Below are 17,450 nucleotides of genomic sequence, written 5' to 3' on the forward strand. Positions count from 1 at the left end.
CAAGAAAATGGACAATTTCAACCTGGTAACAAGTAAGGCCCCTTAACAATAATACTCTGTGCTTTTATATCAAAAGTGAACCTGTATAATGTGAAAGGACTGTAATGCTTCTCTTCAGCAAGTTAAAGGTACTTGGTGTATTTCAGTTGCAGATGTGTGATAATTGAATTAAGTGTTTGAAGTGAGGAAATGCATCACTGAGTTGTGTTTCCTGCTCAAATCTACATGCATTTTTCATTTAAAAGGCTGGTCATTTGCAATGTTAACAATGACCTCAAAGGGAATAAATAATTCAAACAGAAAAATGTGATGCTTTTAAATTCAGACATATATTACTCAAATCTACGTTTATCAGAAATGTAATATTATATCATAAAAGTTCTCTTTTCCTTTCCACTTTCTGACTAAATGATGCGAAATATTCATCATTTATAATTTTGAGTTATACATTATATAAGACACAAACGTTTATACATCTAAATGTCTTTCATATATGGGTGGAAAAGAAAACCATGTTAGTGAAAAAAATATACATGATTTCTGCACCCTAAGTCTAGAAGTATTTAATGAAAGAGAATAATATTGAAAACTATTTTAAATTTCAAAACTGGAAAACCTATTCATAGCCAAGGAAGCACTGGGTTTGCCATCAAAGGATTTGTCTTCAAGCTGTGACTGTACCATTTAGTCAAGCAAGTTACTGAATTCCAGACACTCAATCACTTTATCTATAAAACCTGGACTGTACTCAGTTCATCAATGTGCTGTGACAGTTAAGTGAGTTTTCTTATAGAAAATGCTGCATTAATTCCAAGATGCTATACACAATAGTGGAATACAGGCAGTCCTCGACTTTACAATGGTGCAAAAGTGATATGCATTCAGTAGAAACACTACTTCACATTTTTAATTTGGATCTTTTCCCCGGCGGATGATGTACGGTCAGCCACTCTCCCAAAAAGCTGGGCAGGACAGTGAGCTGCAGCTCCCAGTATGCCCCACAGCCACAAAGTTAAACAACCTAAACACTGACAACCTCTCTGTATCCAGATGACCACTCTATTTTTCACTTCCGGTACCATATTCAATAAATTATAGGGGATATTTAACACTTGATTATCAAATAGGCTTTGTGTTAGATGATTTTGCCCAACTACAGGTGAGATGATTTTGCCCACCTCAAGTGTTCTGAGCACCTTTAAGGTAGGTTACACTAAGCTCTGATGTTCGGTAGATTAAGTGTATTAAATGTATTTTTGATTTAGGATATTTTCAACTTACAAGGAGTTTACCTGGCTGTAACCCCATTGTAAGGTGAGTAAGATCTATAATACATTGCCTCTTTAAAATTCTGAATAAGTTCTCAAGCCATTGAAAAAAAAATAAGTTTTAAAAGCTCAGCAATATAAGGAGAACAAATACAGTTATTTTTTCCTGCATAAACATAAATAATGACAAACAAATAAGTCAGTAATAAATAAGCAAATATGTAAAAATAGAGAAAAAGAAACCATCAAATCAGGGGCATATCACAAGGCTTGATACACTGTAGTTGCAAGAGAACAGAGAGAGATGATGTAATGAGTTAAAGGACCAAGCGGTGCCCTGGGTAGAACACTTGTGTGTAGTTAAAGTACACAGGGCCCAAGGCTGGAGTGCCTGTATTTGCAAACCAGCCCATAGTTTATTAAGCTTGGATGGCTAAATTAATCCTTCAGTCTATCTATTGAAATTATGAGGAGATAAATAATATTACCTCTTAGTATTTCTGTAAAAGTAAAATGCATAAAACACTTAAAGTATGCCTGGCACATAGTAGTGTAAGCATTACTAGTATTAGTATTAGCATAATCTGGTCTTGCATATATCTGCCAGAGGCAAAATATATCTTAACAGCATGGCCCTTGAGATACACCAACTTTCACTTAGTTGCACATTACTGATCTATACCCATGCATTGCTTTTGCCAAAATTTCCTCACTCTCGTGAAATTCTTTGCATACTACTTTGAACACAATAAAAATATATGTTTTCTATACTTCTGGTGATCTATTGATGTGTAACAAACAACCCAAAAGGTTAGCAGCTTAAAATGAGATTTTATTTTGCTCATAATTATGTGACTCATGACTTCTTCAAGGACTCACAGGGGTGGTCTATATCTGATCCATGTTAAAGCCAAATTAAGAACCATTCATTGCCATGACAAATATATTTCTATATTCCAACAACTGGAAACTGAAATAAAGTATACTAATTACATATTTACATATCATAAAAATTCCATGTCTAGCAAAAATGATCAAAATACATGCACAACAGATAAATTAAAAAAATAAAATCTAACCATATGATCATCTCAATAGATGCAGAGAAAGCTTTCAACAAAATTCAACACCCATTTATGATAAAAACCCTCCAGAAAATAGGCAGAGAGGGAACTTACCTCGACATAATAAAGGCCATATATGACAGACCCACAGCCAACATCGTCCTCAATGGTGAAAAACTGAAAACATTTCCACTAAGATCAGGAACAGGACAAGGTTGCCCACTCTCACCACTCTTATTCAACATAGTTTTGGAATTTTTAGCCACAGCAATCAGAGAAGAAAAGGAAATAAAAGGAATCCAAATCGGAAAAGAAGAAGCAGAGCTGTCACTGTTTGCAGATGACATGACACTATACATAGAGAATCCTAAAGATGCTACCAGAAAACTACTAGAGCTAATCAATGAATTTGATAAAGTAGCAGGATACAAAATTAATGCACAGAAATCTCTTGCATTTCTATACACTAATGATGAAAAATCTGAAAGTGAAATTAAGAAAACACTCCCATTTACCATTCCAAGAAAAAGAATAAAATACCTAGGAATAAACCTACCTAAGGATTCAAAAGACCTGTATGCAGAAAATGATAAAACACTGATGAAAGAAATTAAAAATGATACAAATAGATGGAGAGATATACCATGTTCTTGGATTGGAATAATCAACATTGTGAAAATGACTATACTACCCAAGGCAATCTGCAGATTCCATGCAACCCCTATCAAACTACCAATAACATTTTTCACAGAACTAGAAAAAAACATTTCACAATTTGTATGGAAACACAAAAGACCCTGAATAGCCAAAGCAATCTTGGGAAAGAAAAACGGAGCTGGAGGAATCAGGCTCCCAGATTTCAAAGCTACAGTACAAAGCTACAGTAATCTGGACAGTATGGTACTGGCACAAAAACAGAAATATAGATCAGTGGAACAGGATAGAAAGCCCAGAGATAAACCCATGCACATATGGTCATCTTATCTTTGATAAAGGAGACAAGAATATAAAATGGAGAAAAGACAACCTCTTCAACAAGTGGTTCTGGGAAAACTGGACAGCTACATGTAAAAGAATGAAATTAGAACACTCCCTAACACCATACACAAAAATAAACTCAAAATGGATTAAAGACATAAATGTAAGGCCAGACACTATCAAAATCTTAGAGGAAAACATAGGCAGAACACTCTATGACATAAATCACAGAAAAATTCTTTTGGACCCACCTCCTAGAGAAATGGAAATAAAAACAAAAATAAACAAATGGGACCTAATGAAACTTAAAAGCTTATGCACAGCAAAGGAAACCATAAACAAGATGAAAAGACAACCCTCAGAATGGGAGGAAATATTTGCAAATGAAGCAACTGACAAAAGATTAATCTCCAAAATTTACCAGCAGCTCATGCAGCTCAATAACAAAAAAACAAACAACCCAATCCAAAAATGGGCAGAAGACCTAAACAGACATTTATACAAAGAAGATATACAGATTGCCAACAAATACATGAAAGAATTCTCAACATCTTTAATCATTAGAGAAATGCAAATCAAAACTACAATGCAATATCATCTCACACAGGTCAGAATGGCTATCATCAAAAAATCTGCAAACAATAAATGCTAGAGAGGGTGTGGAGAAAAGGGAACCCTCATACACTGTTGGTGGGAATGTAAATTGATACAGCCACTATGGAGAACAGTATGGAGGTTCCTTAAAAAACTAAAAATAGAACTACCATACGACCCAGCAATCCCACTACTGGCCACATACCCTGAGAAAACCATAATTCAAAAAGAGTCATGTACCACAATGTTCAATGCAGCTCTGTTTACAATAGCCAGGACTTGGAAGCAACCTAAGTATCCATCGACAGATGAATGGATAAAGAAAATGTTGCACATATATACAATGCAATATTACTCAGCCATAAAAAGACACAAACTTGAGTTATTTGTAGTGAGGTGGATGGACCTAGAGTGTGTCATACAGAGTGAAGTAAGTCAGAAAGAGAAAAACAAATACCATATGCTAACACATATATATGGAATCAAAAAAAAAAAAAAAGGTCATGAAGAACCTATGGGCAAGATGGGAATAATGACGCAGACCTACTAGAGAATGGACTTGAGGACACCGGGAGGGGGAAGGGTGAGCTGGGACAAAGTGAGAGATTGGTAGTATATATATGGACATATATACACTACAAAATGTAAAATAGATAGCTAGTGGGAAGCAGTCACATAGAACAGGGAGATCAGCTTCGTTCTTTGTGACCAGCTAGAAGGGTGGGATAGGGAGGGTGTGAGGGAGGGAGACACAAGAAGAAAGAGGTATTGGGACATATGTATATGTATAACTGATTCACTTTGTTATAAAGCAGAAACTAACACACCATTATAAAGCAATTATACTCCAATAAAAATGTTTAAAAAAATTAAAATCTGCCTTAAAAACACAAAGTATTATGTAGAGAAATTCAAGGGCTATCTAAAAAATGGAGATATACCAATTTCATGGATTGAAAAGCTCACTATTGTCAACATTGTCACTCTCTCCAACTTAATGATTAGTTTCAACAAAATTGTAATCAAAATCTCAGAAGGCTTTTCATATACATATTGACAGAAAAATACGGAAATTCAAAGAGACTTGAATAGCCAAAATTTTATTGGTTGAAAACAAAGTTGAGGGGAACCCATAATCTCACTTCTAGATTTATCAGCTACAGGACACAAGGCTGACACTGGCATAAAGATAGACATGGAGATCAAAGGCAGCATAATTTATCCAGAAATATACCCATAGATATATGACCAACTTTGATATCCAACAAGGCAGCAAGCTAATTCAACCAGAAAAGGAAAGTCACTCAACAAATAGTACAGGAAAAACTGGATATCTAACTAGAAAAAATAATGTGCCATGACATCTGCTCTATACCAATGCTAAAATTAATTGAAAATGAGTGTAGCTCCAAATGTGAAAGCTATAATTAAAAAGATTTAGAAGAACACACACGATATCTTCATAACTTTTTTGGTATACAAAGATTTCTTTAAATGCAAAAAAGCACCATTTAAAAAAGATTAATGAATTGTATGTCTTTAAAATTAAGACATTTCGCTTATCAGAAGATGCAAAAGAGTGAAAAAATGAACTGTATTTAAGAGGATGTTAAAGAAACCTATTTACAAGATATTTATAAATGTATTAAAATGTAAATGTCAAGGAAATCGTATCAATAATATAAAATGTATTCCTACAAATAAATATTTAAGAAGACATAGAAAAGTAAAAAAAAATCACTAAAGGCTTGGATAGGCACTTCCCAAATGAGATTATTTTCCTGTCCAAAAACATGTAGAAAAATGATTAAATGATCCTTTTTAGGGAGATTAAAACCATAATGATATATTGATACACACACAAAATGGCTAAAAATCAAGACAACTGATAGTAATGAGTGTCAGCTAGCATATGGAGCAACTGGAACCCTCATACATTAATAACGTCTATGTAAATTCTTAAAAAGTTTTTGAAAATATGTTTGGAAATATTTGTGACACAGCTTTCTACCACTCCTTCACATATACCCAAAAGAAAAAAAAGTGTATATATTTAGCTAAAGACAGGACCAAAATGTTGTTATAAGCTTTATTAATAATAAAGAAAAATTGGAAATAACTCGATTTTCCGTATATCAATTGGAGAATGAATAAATAAACTGTGGTCTATACATACAATGGACTATTACATAGCAATAAAAAATAACCATCTACATGCAAACACAACATCATAGTATATCTCATGGAAATAGTGAAAAGAAAGCAAGTTAAAGAAACCAGCCACAAAAGATTATATACTCTATGAATCAGGCAAAATAACCTATGGTGATAGAATTAAGAATGATGGTTACTTCCAGGAGGAGGCATTGAATGGAAAAGGGCACAAAAAGGGCATTCTGACATGTTGGAAATGCTCTGCATATGATCGGTAAGGTGGCTAAATAGGTACAACTATTTTAATTCATTCATTTGTACACTGAAGATTTGTGCATTTTATTGTACATAAGTTATATTTCATTAAAATATTTTAAAAACAAGGAGCAGAATAAGGGTTAAAGTATGCTACTTTTTGCATAAGACAAGATGAAATGATGGTATATATATTTGTCGTACTTTCATTGGGAAACACTGGATCACATGTAAGATACTAATAAAAATATCGAGGGTGGTGAGAGAGAACAGAGCAGTTAAGAGTAGGTGTGGAACTAGGCTTTTCATTTATATTTTTATATAGTTTTGATTTTTTAATCATATGAACACTTCAAGTATTCTTAAAAGACTACATTTAATTTCAAAAATTCTAAATGTAAATTTCTGGCTTGGGACTATTTTTACAAAGTATCATTTTATGCACAATAGATTAAATTAATTTTCCCCACTGGGAACTTGAGTATGCACACAAGATTTTTGTCTAATCCCCCATCATTTATCTTCACTCTTACAGATTTGAAAAGGGAAATTATGCTGAGCTCTATTTGAGGGTGTTTAGGTTGCCATATTTGATTCTGCTTTATCCAGCTCTATTCACCCATCCTGATGGGCATGATGTCACATATCTTTCAGAAGGGAAAAATGCACAGATGTTGAATCACTCACTCAGTATGGTTTTTGTGGACATATACTCAATTTCTCAAAAATTAAGATTCAAAAAATATTTTGAGCAAATCTTTACATAATTAAGTAAAAAAAGGAGATATATATATATATATATATATAGGATTTATATATTTTAATAAAAATATATTGATCGGAATTTAAAATATGTGTGTGTGGTAGAGTACAGTTGATATGCTATTCCAGAACCTTCTTAACTGAATTAAAGACCTTGGAACAAGAGCTTTTTTGGAACAGAAAGCACCTGGGAGAATTCTAATGTGTTTCAATACACTGGTATTTATTCATTTAGCAAATATTTTTGAGCATTAATTTAACAAATATTTTTGAGCACTTCAGAAATGCCTGGCAGTTGAGACTCCGCAGATATACAGAAAAGCACTCTCTCCTTACTCTTAAGGAGCTCCACCAATCAGAGTGAGGAGCTCTGTGGCACTCCCACCAACAATCCCTCCTAGTCCCTAAGTATAACCATTTCTTTTCTCCTCCACATCCCCCGCTGCTAGAACTGAGCCATCCGAATGGACACAATTACAGAAGCCTCTCTGAGGGAGCTTACATGTTAATTCTGAAGCTGGGACTTGAATCTAGAACCATCTCATTCCAAAACTCATATTTTTGTTTTTTCCTTCTTTTAAAGAATATGTCTGAGACACTCATTCAGTTAGAAAAAAAAGTCAATGCTTTTTGAACTTGTGTCTATCAACGCAACCTTCCAAACATTTATCATTGATGCTGTGCTACCGGATTTTAGTCTTGCCTTTTTCTGCATCTACCCGTCAGAAGCTGGAGCAGATCTCCTAGGTTTATTTCCAATTCCAGCTGGCTCCGTGGCAATTAAATGTCTCTGATGATAAGCCGGAGACATCTTAAAGGAGCAAAACACCGAAGAACAAAGGAGCTCCTGGAAACCAAAAGACCGGTAGGCAGCCATGCTCAGTCAGATTTAAATCACAAAGACTCATTAGACTGTTCTTGTTCTGCTATAGTTAACATTTGATTATGTGGGTGCCTGAAGTTACTGCCTTTCTTAATTAAATCAGACTCCACTTTTACCCACCCCCAGGAAAAAGAGAAAAGATGAATTCAGCATCCTCCCCTTCAAATGCTAATTACCCTGAGCAGTAAAAGTCCTAACTCAGGAGGTTCCTGCAGAGGGCTGCCCCATCCACAGGAAGACCCTGCTCTATTGTGCCTCTAATAATGGGCACAGATGTCGGCCCGCCTTCCTCTGAGCGACTTTTGCCTAATAACCACCTTCAATGTGTCCCAGTTGCACCTGTTCAGCATTTTAAAATGAATTAGTGTGCTTGATTGCCTCCAAAAATCTTGTCCACTTTTGTCAACCTGATTATACTGCCACAATGCAAAGTGATTATATGAGTGTCAGCCGCCCGGCAAATTGGAAGGAGGCCAACCCAACCAGCAGCCTGAGAGGCTTTTTCATGATTTCCTGACTGTAGAGGGGTCTTGGGTTCATACCAGCAGAAGGTGGCTCTCACAGGTGATCAGGTCAGGGAGGACACATGAGGTGGCTCCATGTGCTGTTAGAACCAGCGGCTGACAAACCAGAGCAAGCCACACACCAAGAAGGATGGGCAGGAGAGTGCTGCATGACCTCAGTGACTGAGACTTGGAAGATCTACAAGTCGAAGGAGAAGAAGGCCTTCAACATGATCTCGGGGTCTGCAATGGACACTGGACACCAACTGCAGGGACATGCCTTTACTACAAAAAGACAGCCATTGTATGATTTTTATATCTGTTGTCTCCTGTCAAATACACTATGCTAATTCTCCTTTCAGTGAAATTAGGATAGAAAATAGTTATCAAATAATGTGGACATACAGAACATTTATTTTTCCAGTCTCTGAATCTCTCTCCCCATTAAATCAATGCTCAATTGATACACTAAGCTTGAGAAATGATTGAGGAAATTATCATAAAAATACACAGTTGATTATTAATCAAACATTAAAAATGATGCTTAAAATGATGCATGGGTAAATTCTTGCTGTCCTCTTTCTGATGAATCCTCCAGCACCTGCCTGAGTGTCTGGCACAGAAGAGAAATTCAAGGGGTATATATTGAATGAATGAGTGCATGAATAGCTGAGAAAATAGATGGAATATGAAGCTAAGTGAAAAAAAAAAAACTAAAGTCAAAGTTGCCTACTTAGATGGATCTATTTAAAAATTTAAATAACTTATTTAAGGAAATACTAACCATGCTACTAGTAGTGTGATTGGATTATAGTCTAATATTATTGCTGTCTTTTTCTTCTTTCTACTTTTTGATATTGTCCATATTTTTATAATAATAATGTAAGGTTTGTACAATGCCAATACAAATAAAAAAACCTTTAAGAGAATTTTTTAAAAACATCGTTACACTTGGGAAGTGAATCCACCTTCCCTGGTCTATGTCAGTACCTGTTACCAATTCATGACAGAATTAGAGTCTCAGACCACACTTTAAGTGACACCATCTGTCAGTATATTCCCATTCACTTTGATCTCTACAACCAGTGTAAATAAAGTCAGGTCTAAAGTTTAAAGCTTTAACATAAAAATGAATCTTCAGCAAATCAATAGTAAAGGAAACACATCTCCCATGAAGCAAATCAGTTGCTTCAAAGAAATGGTCTCAGATAGGAAATTACATCACTCAACACAGAGCTCTCCCTTCTGCATACTGTTGTTGAGGGTTGCTGAGGGGTTCTTTTGGTAATATTGCCGACCTAGATATAAGCTTTTGTTTATTTCTCTCTCCCCAGATATATATAAAATAAATCATATTTTATATATAATTGATTTAAAGAAATTGACTCATATGATTCGGGGTGTGGATGTGTGTGGAAAGTCCAAATCTGTAAGGCAGGCCCACAGGCTGCAAACTCAGGGAAGAGCTGACTTTACAGTCCTGAGCCTGGAATCTGTAGAGAAGGCTAGAAGGCTGGAAAATCTTTTGAGGCAATTCCTTCTTCTCCAGGAAACTTCAATTTCTGCTCTTAAGGCCTTCAACTTGACTGAATGAGGCCCACTCACATTAGCAAGTATAATCTCCTTTCCTTAAAGTCAACTGATTGTAAATATTAATCACATCTACAAAATACCTTCACAGCAACATCTAGACTAAACATCTGGGCATCACAGCTCAGCCACGTCGACACATAAGATTAACCATAACATGCATTGTTTTTTCCCATTCGGCAAGTGTTTTCTCTGCTCTTCACTTGCTTGTTGGGTGTTTTTTGTCGATATTTCATGGGGACAGGAACTGCCTCTTATTCATATCTATATCTTCAGGACCAAGGACAGAATTCTGCCTAGAACAAATGCATAAAAATTTTGGCTGGATGGATGAATAGAAGGATGGAAGAAAGGTTGAATGGAGGGAGGAAGGAAGGAAGGAAGGGGAAACAGTGGACAGTTCAAACCCTTGTACTTTACTTCTGTCTATAGTGATCTCTCCCTTGCTGAATTCTCAAACTTTTTTTTCATCTATACCACAACTCTTGGCACTAGTCTAATGTTGGTTTTGGTCTTCCAAATAAAACTTTAAACTCTTTGCCCAAAAATGCTATGTTCTACAAATCTTTACATCTTTGAACTACCTAGCAAAGTAATGGAAATATAAATAAACCAATAACTATCTAGGGGCTGATTCTAAAATTTAGTTTTGTTGATAGTAAAACATTGGTATATACCTGGCTGCTGATCAAAAACTTTTCATTCATCTTTAAATTTAGTCTTTACCTATTTGTGACCAAATCTTATTATTCTCCCTCATGGAACTGTTGCAGAAGTTGTGACTCATTGAAGTTGGATGGTTTTACTATGTGCTATGTTCAGTGCTGGCAGTGGGCTGTAGCACCTTGAACAAGACATCATTACTGGTGGTTTAATTATCAAATGTGGTGACAGAAAGAAAAAATAAATGAGTAATCCTGTGCTGGATATCTTCCCTGTTCTTCAGATCTATTCTCTCCCCTTCTCCACCTTTGAGCACCTGCTTTCTGGCCCAGGAACCTCACCTGGGTGGATTACATGAATAGGCTCCTTTGCCTTTCAGCTGTAAGTTGGGTTTAGTCACTGGAAATTTGGAGAAAGAGGTTAAGTGCAGAGAACAAAACATAGGAAACCAAAATCTGGGTTCCTCTTAGGCAGCCCTCTCAAATGCCTAAACATTCTCTTCATTTCTCTCCAAGCTTTCACTAGAAGTGTCACCAAATCCAGCTGCCACCCACTGCCCACTTGTAAAGCTTCTCCACACATTAGGTTTTTATTTCCACAAAACCTCACTTCCAGGGACCAAAATCTATATTGATTATCCATAACTGCATAATAAATTATCCCCAAACCTGGTGGCTTAAAGGACAACAGCTGTTTATCACTTTTTATGATTTCCATGGTTCTGCGTTCAGCACCGGCTGGCCTTGGTGCTCTGGGCTCCAACTCTCTCTGAAAGTTGCAAGAAAGATCTAGGCTTGACTACAGTCATCAGAAGGCTTGCCTGGCTTGCAAGATCCACTTCCAAGCAAATCACTCAAGTGGCTGAGAAGCTGTGCCGACTCCTTACCTGAGGCCCCAGTTCCTGACACAGAGACCACCCCCACAGGCAACCCAAGAACCGTCATGAGGTGGCGCTGCCTTCCCGGAGTGGGTGAGCCAAGAGAGCGAGGGGAAGAGGCCTCCTGATGACCTAGTCTCGGGGGTCATGTGCCATCATTTCCACAGAATGTTCCTGGGTCCACGGATCAGCCCTGTTTAAGGTGGAAGGACGTATCCAGAGGCATGAATACCAGGGTGATCTTGGAGGACACCTGGCACAAGTGTCTCATGTCCCAGTCCTTATTCAGGGGCAGGGGTGATGCATGTGGTGGTGAGGAGAACACGTGGCTAGAAATGCAATGTTTAGCAGGAATTCCTAGGGTAGGAATAGAGTAGGAGAGGTGGTCTTTGGTATAAATCCTTATTCACGTCCCTCCTGTAGCTCCCCTGTTTCCTTTTCCTCATTCATTCTAGTAGTTGGCTTCATTCCCTTTACCTCAGGAATGCCCATCCTGGGACAGAATAAAATTAGTGTGCAAGTGATCTTAAGATTTTAAGATCCAAAATCTTAAACCTCAGAGATGGAAAAATGTATCCTCTATAAAGTTCTAGGAAGGCAGGAAGAATCAGGTTCTCCCTCATTCCATCAAATGCAAAAGAGATGCTCCTTCCTGGCTGGGGAGAAGACAGAAGATGAAAGACCACAGGAACCTGTGCGTTCTGAACATAAACACTGCTGTCTGTAAGTGCTTCCTGGGATGCAACAAGACCCCTGACAGGAGAATATTTCATGTCCACTCTAAGAGAATGTGACCTTGCAACATTTTCTAGTCCCCAGTCACAGCACAAAAGCCAAAGAGAAACTCCAAGGCTCAGAGTAAAACTTAACAATAGCCAAGAGCAGCAAACCTGAAATGCCGAGGACAGCGAGAGAAATATCTCAAATCGAACCTGGTGCATTGATGTCCAAGGACCACCACTTCCATGTTTTGTCACTAGAGAAGATTCTGGGAGGAGTGGGAACCATGGACATGACTGAGGTGTTTCACATGCCCAGTGGGATGGGACCTCGGAGTCTAAGATTAAAGCGATGAGTAGAAAGCAGTCATCGTTGTTCACATGCCTGTTTGCATGCACCATGACTACTCCACTTCAGAGAACAGGCTGTATCAGTTAGCATAATCTATAAGGCTTCTGGATTTTGAGGTGGCCCCCGTCCTGTACTAGATGAGGAAAAAGACTGATTTAATGACCTTATTGTTGAAACTGACCCACCACAAATATTTTTTTAAAACCTGTTTGCCTCTACATTAGGAAAATTTGTCAATTTTAAAGTTCTTATCTGATACCAGACTCATCCTGGCACCCACATATTTGCTTTGCCTATAGTATCTCATGATGCCCTAGTTTCTAGGAGAATCATATGTCCGGAAAAGTCTGGATGGGTTTAGCAAGTTCGTAACAAACTAGCTCCCTTGTCTTGAAACCCTCTCTATCTTTCAAGTCCCGTCTTTCAAGTTTTATGGGCCACCTCAGCCAGGACATCTTCCTCAATTCCTGTGTAATAATCACTCTATTTCCCCTCTGCACTTTCATAACCATTTGTGCTTCACTTGCTGGTTTAGTCAACGTCTGCCTGTGTGGGTTTCCCTGTGTAGATCTTGGCTCTTCAAGGTCACAGGCTGTTTATTGACTTGTCTGTAGGCAGGAGCAGAGGCTCAACCAAAGAGACACTAAATAAGCTACAGTTTCTTAAACTCAAGCACAAAACTGAGCTTGGCACCTTAACCACACCTCCTATGAAGAGTCACATCCCCGGTGCTCTTCCCTCCTCTCTCGACTTATCCGTTCTTCTCCATCCCTCCCCCGACAATCACCACCTGCTCCGTGCCTCCTGCGTACAGGTAAACTTCTCATCGAGAAAAGGTTTTTACCTTCAAAATCAAAGCCTGATCTCAGGCAAAGCTCAGATAAAAGCCCTAGGGAAGCACGTTGTCTGCCTGCTGGAGGGGGACAGATTGTAACCAGTCAAGTCTGGGCTCAAAACACATCATGGCCACGTCCCAGGTGCATGACCTCGAATGAGCTATTTAATCTCCTGACTTCACTTCCTAATCTGTAAGCAAATATAAGCATGATAATTTCAGAGGGTTCCCTAAGCATCAGTGAAGACCCCACACAAGGCAGAGCTGAGAATGCAGGCTGGTGTATCGCCAACCCCCAGGAAGCTCAACGTGGTCCTTTGCACTGCTCACAGCAGGGCCCACTTCCTGAGTTCTCTCCTCAGGCCAGTGAACTGTATTCAGAGCTGGCTGATGTGATGAGTACACCAGACTCTTTACTGTCATTTTCCTTCTCTGAGAGGATCTCCACATGGCTGGGAATCAACTCTTGTGCTCCAAAGCCATTCACACCCTGAGATCTCACATCATGGATGAAAGAACGGAAAGCAAGTCACAGCCATGAACTTCACAGCTGCAGAGCCTGAAACCTTTGGCGGGTTCGTATAAATCCAAGACTAGACATAGCACTAAAGCTCCCCACTCCCCACCCCACCTTCCTCAAAACACCCCATGAATTCACCAATTCAGCTTTATGCAGCTATGCAAACACTGAGCTGCATTCTGTTTTCTTTAGGAATGGGGCAAAGAACTTCCAAAGGTAATAAATCAAGTTCAATTATTTTAGTTACCAAGTCCTTCCCCATGAAACTCCAAGTCAGCAGTTGAAATGACCAGCCTCTTAAAAATAATTAAAAGCAGACATCTGGAAAGCACTAGTTACTAAGGCTTTCACAGCCTCAGAAACACTCTATGGATAACCATACCTTGGTTAAAGAAAGGAAAAAAGGAGTATTTTTCAGTTTCTTTTAAACAGAAGCTTATCGCCCATGAACATGAAATACAAATGTCCAACAAAAATTTACTTTTTTATTTCAGCAAGTTAGTGCCAACACATGTTGTTAATTTTTGCTATCAAGCCAGTCTTAGTGGGGAGTCTGGAAGCTTGGCCAGCCAGCGTTTAATGAGCTGTTGGTTGTTCAATAGCACAGAAATCACAAGGAGGCCAGATGGACCCCATTCAGTTACACCCTCCACATGCCCTTTTGGAATGTGGAAAGGCTGCCCCACCATCACTGGCACACCTCTCAATTTCTATAAAATCCCCTCTTTTTAAGTCCGGTCAATGCATCTTCATGGAGTCTCCAAGACCACCACTAACTCTGGTCACAATCTTGGAGCTTTAGCACCTGTCAGCGGAAGTGCCTACTTCACTTTTTCTAGTTTCCTTCAAAGGACAACAAAAACATCAACAGGGCTTCCCTGGTGGCGCAGTGGCTGAGAGTCCGCCTGCCGATGCAGGGGACATGGGTTCGTGCCCTGGTCCGGGAAGATCCCACATGCCGCGGAGCGGCTGGGCCTGTGAGCCATGGCCGCTGAGCCTGTGCGTCCGGAGCCTGTGCTCTGCAACAGGAGAGGCCACAACAGTGAGAGGCCCGCGTACCGCAAAAAAAAAAAAAAAAAAACATCAACAACAGCACACCTATTTTGTCTCTTATAGATGAGAAAACAATCCACTGTTCATTAAGTAAATTTCTGTGAGATAGACAAGCCAAGTTTTTATTTTTATCTCAAGCGCTAAATCCATTTCAGTCTGTAAATTTGGAAGAAACCTGGCTCCTTGATGAGATCTACTTAAAACTGTAATGGCTTTTAAACCATTCTCCTTTTAAAACAAAAGAAATATGTACACCTTTGGGCAAAGGTAGATCTCCTTTAAATAATAAAATGGTTACAGGATCCCAACTTGTCACGATGGTGATTTTTTAAATAACCAAGCAAGCAAAGTGACTTTTGACAGTTTAATTGCATGTGGCATTAATTCCATTCAACAACAAGTAACTTGCAGAGGGCCTACCACGTGTAAGGGGATTCAGTGTATCTGATGGTCATGCAAAAGGGACAAGCAATGATACTTAGGCCACAACTTCTGGTCTCTAAGAGCAACAAGCCAGAAGAGAAGAGGCCCCCATACAAGGGTGAGAGTCAAGGTGGTAGGTCGTATCCTGTAAATCTCTGGTTTTGTAGATGCCCATCCCTGTACCCCCAGATCCCCTGTGGTCCCCTCTATCATTGTACTTTCTTCACTTTGTATAAAGGTTATGTATTCTCTTTCTTCCTCCTTACACTGAGCTTTTTAAAGGGAAGTTTCTTGTCTTATTCATCTTTATATCTTTGGAGCTTCAACAGTGTCTGGTTCAAAGTGTGTGATTTTATATACCTATAGATAGATAGATAGATAGATAGATAGATAGATAGATAGATAGATAGATAGAGATAGATAGATAGATAGATAGATAGATAGACAAGAGAGAGAGAGAAAATGAACTCATGAACTACTGATGACTTTCTCTGAAAGCAATGGCATCCATAAGGCCATGAGAAGTTAGCTAGACAGATTGAGTCAAAGGGAAACATAATGTGTACAGAAAATGACCTTCCCACACGTCCTCCATACCCCCTCTAGGTGTCCTTCTTACTCATGTTGAGTTTATCTAGAAACATAGGTCCTGTAAAACCAAGGATACCAAAGTTCTAGGCACTGGAAAGAATTCCCAACTTTGAGTCAGAACATCTAAGTTTTACACCAAACTGTGCTTTGTAACTCACACACTCATTCATTCACCTATTGTCACTCTGCCCCAAACACGTTTACCGAAGGACCGAGCCTGGAATGGTGGCCCAAGCAAAAGGAACCACAGAGATAAAGAGGGTGAATCTTCAGAGTAAACCATTCAAACAGAGTGTAAGTCATTCTGCAAAGGAGAGAGAAGCAGCCAAGAGCAAGGTCCTGTTTCTTGAGGCATGGGTTCCCCCCCACCATTCTGTGAAGATTCACAGTTGAATCTTTTTGTTTGTTTGTTTGTTTTTAAATAACAAGCTGAATTGAGGGTTAGAAGAGACATCCATTCCAAAATTCTAAGTGAACAAATTAAATTCTAAAAAAATAGGTATTTCTTGATCTTGTGTTAGTTTCAGGTGTACAGCAAAGTGATTCAGTTAACATATACATGGATCTTATTTTTCAAATTATTATCCTTATTATAGAATATTGAGCAGAGTTCCCTGTACTACACAGTAGGTCCTTCTTTGTTATCGTTGTTTTTCAATACATGTAGTTCATATGAACCATTCATTTCTTCAGTGGAGCGTATGCTTTGGAGATGCTTTGGCAACAGATTTCTGAAGAGGACAAGTAAATAATGACTGCTCTGGTAAAATATAAATTTGTACTGTAAGAGAATCACATCCGTGACTGCAGTGTGTTATACTGGAGCCAACAGGGACTTTAAGTCAGGAATGACTGAGTTTGAATCCCTTTCCAGCCACAGACTATCCTGCAAAATTTGTGCAAACTTGTTTCATATATACACTCTGATTTTCACATTGTAAATTTGATGTATGTATAGACACATAGGAATGTTAGCATGCATATATTAAAAATATATATATACTAAATAAATAAAATACACATGTGAGAGACAATAGATGATAGGACATATATACACATATATGAAAATAAAATGTATACGTGAAATATATATTTACGTACTATACACACATATCAATTCCTACATGCGAGAGAGAAAACCCACACCATCATTTGGGACGGCACCACAGTCTATATTTATATACTCTGCCTATCAAATATCTAATGTAGGAACTGGTACATTGGAGATAATTGCATAATGGGATTAGAATAGTTAATCCAAGAAACATTCTATTTTTTCCAATTTTAATAAATCAAGTGTTTTCTAAAAAGGGAAGGAAAGAATAGTTCATCTTTGCTATGCTGTCTGCCTCTCTGAAAAGGGAGA

Source organism: Orcinus orca, chromosome 13 (assembly GCF_937001465.1).
Source record: "Orcinus orca chromosome 13, mOrcOrc1.1, whole genome shotgun sequence".
NCBI classification, from domain to species: Eukaryota; Metazoa; Chordata; class Mammalia; order Artiodactyla; family Delphinidae; genus Orcinus; species Orcinus orca.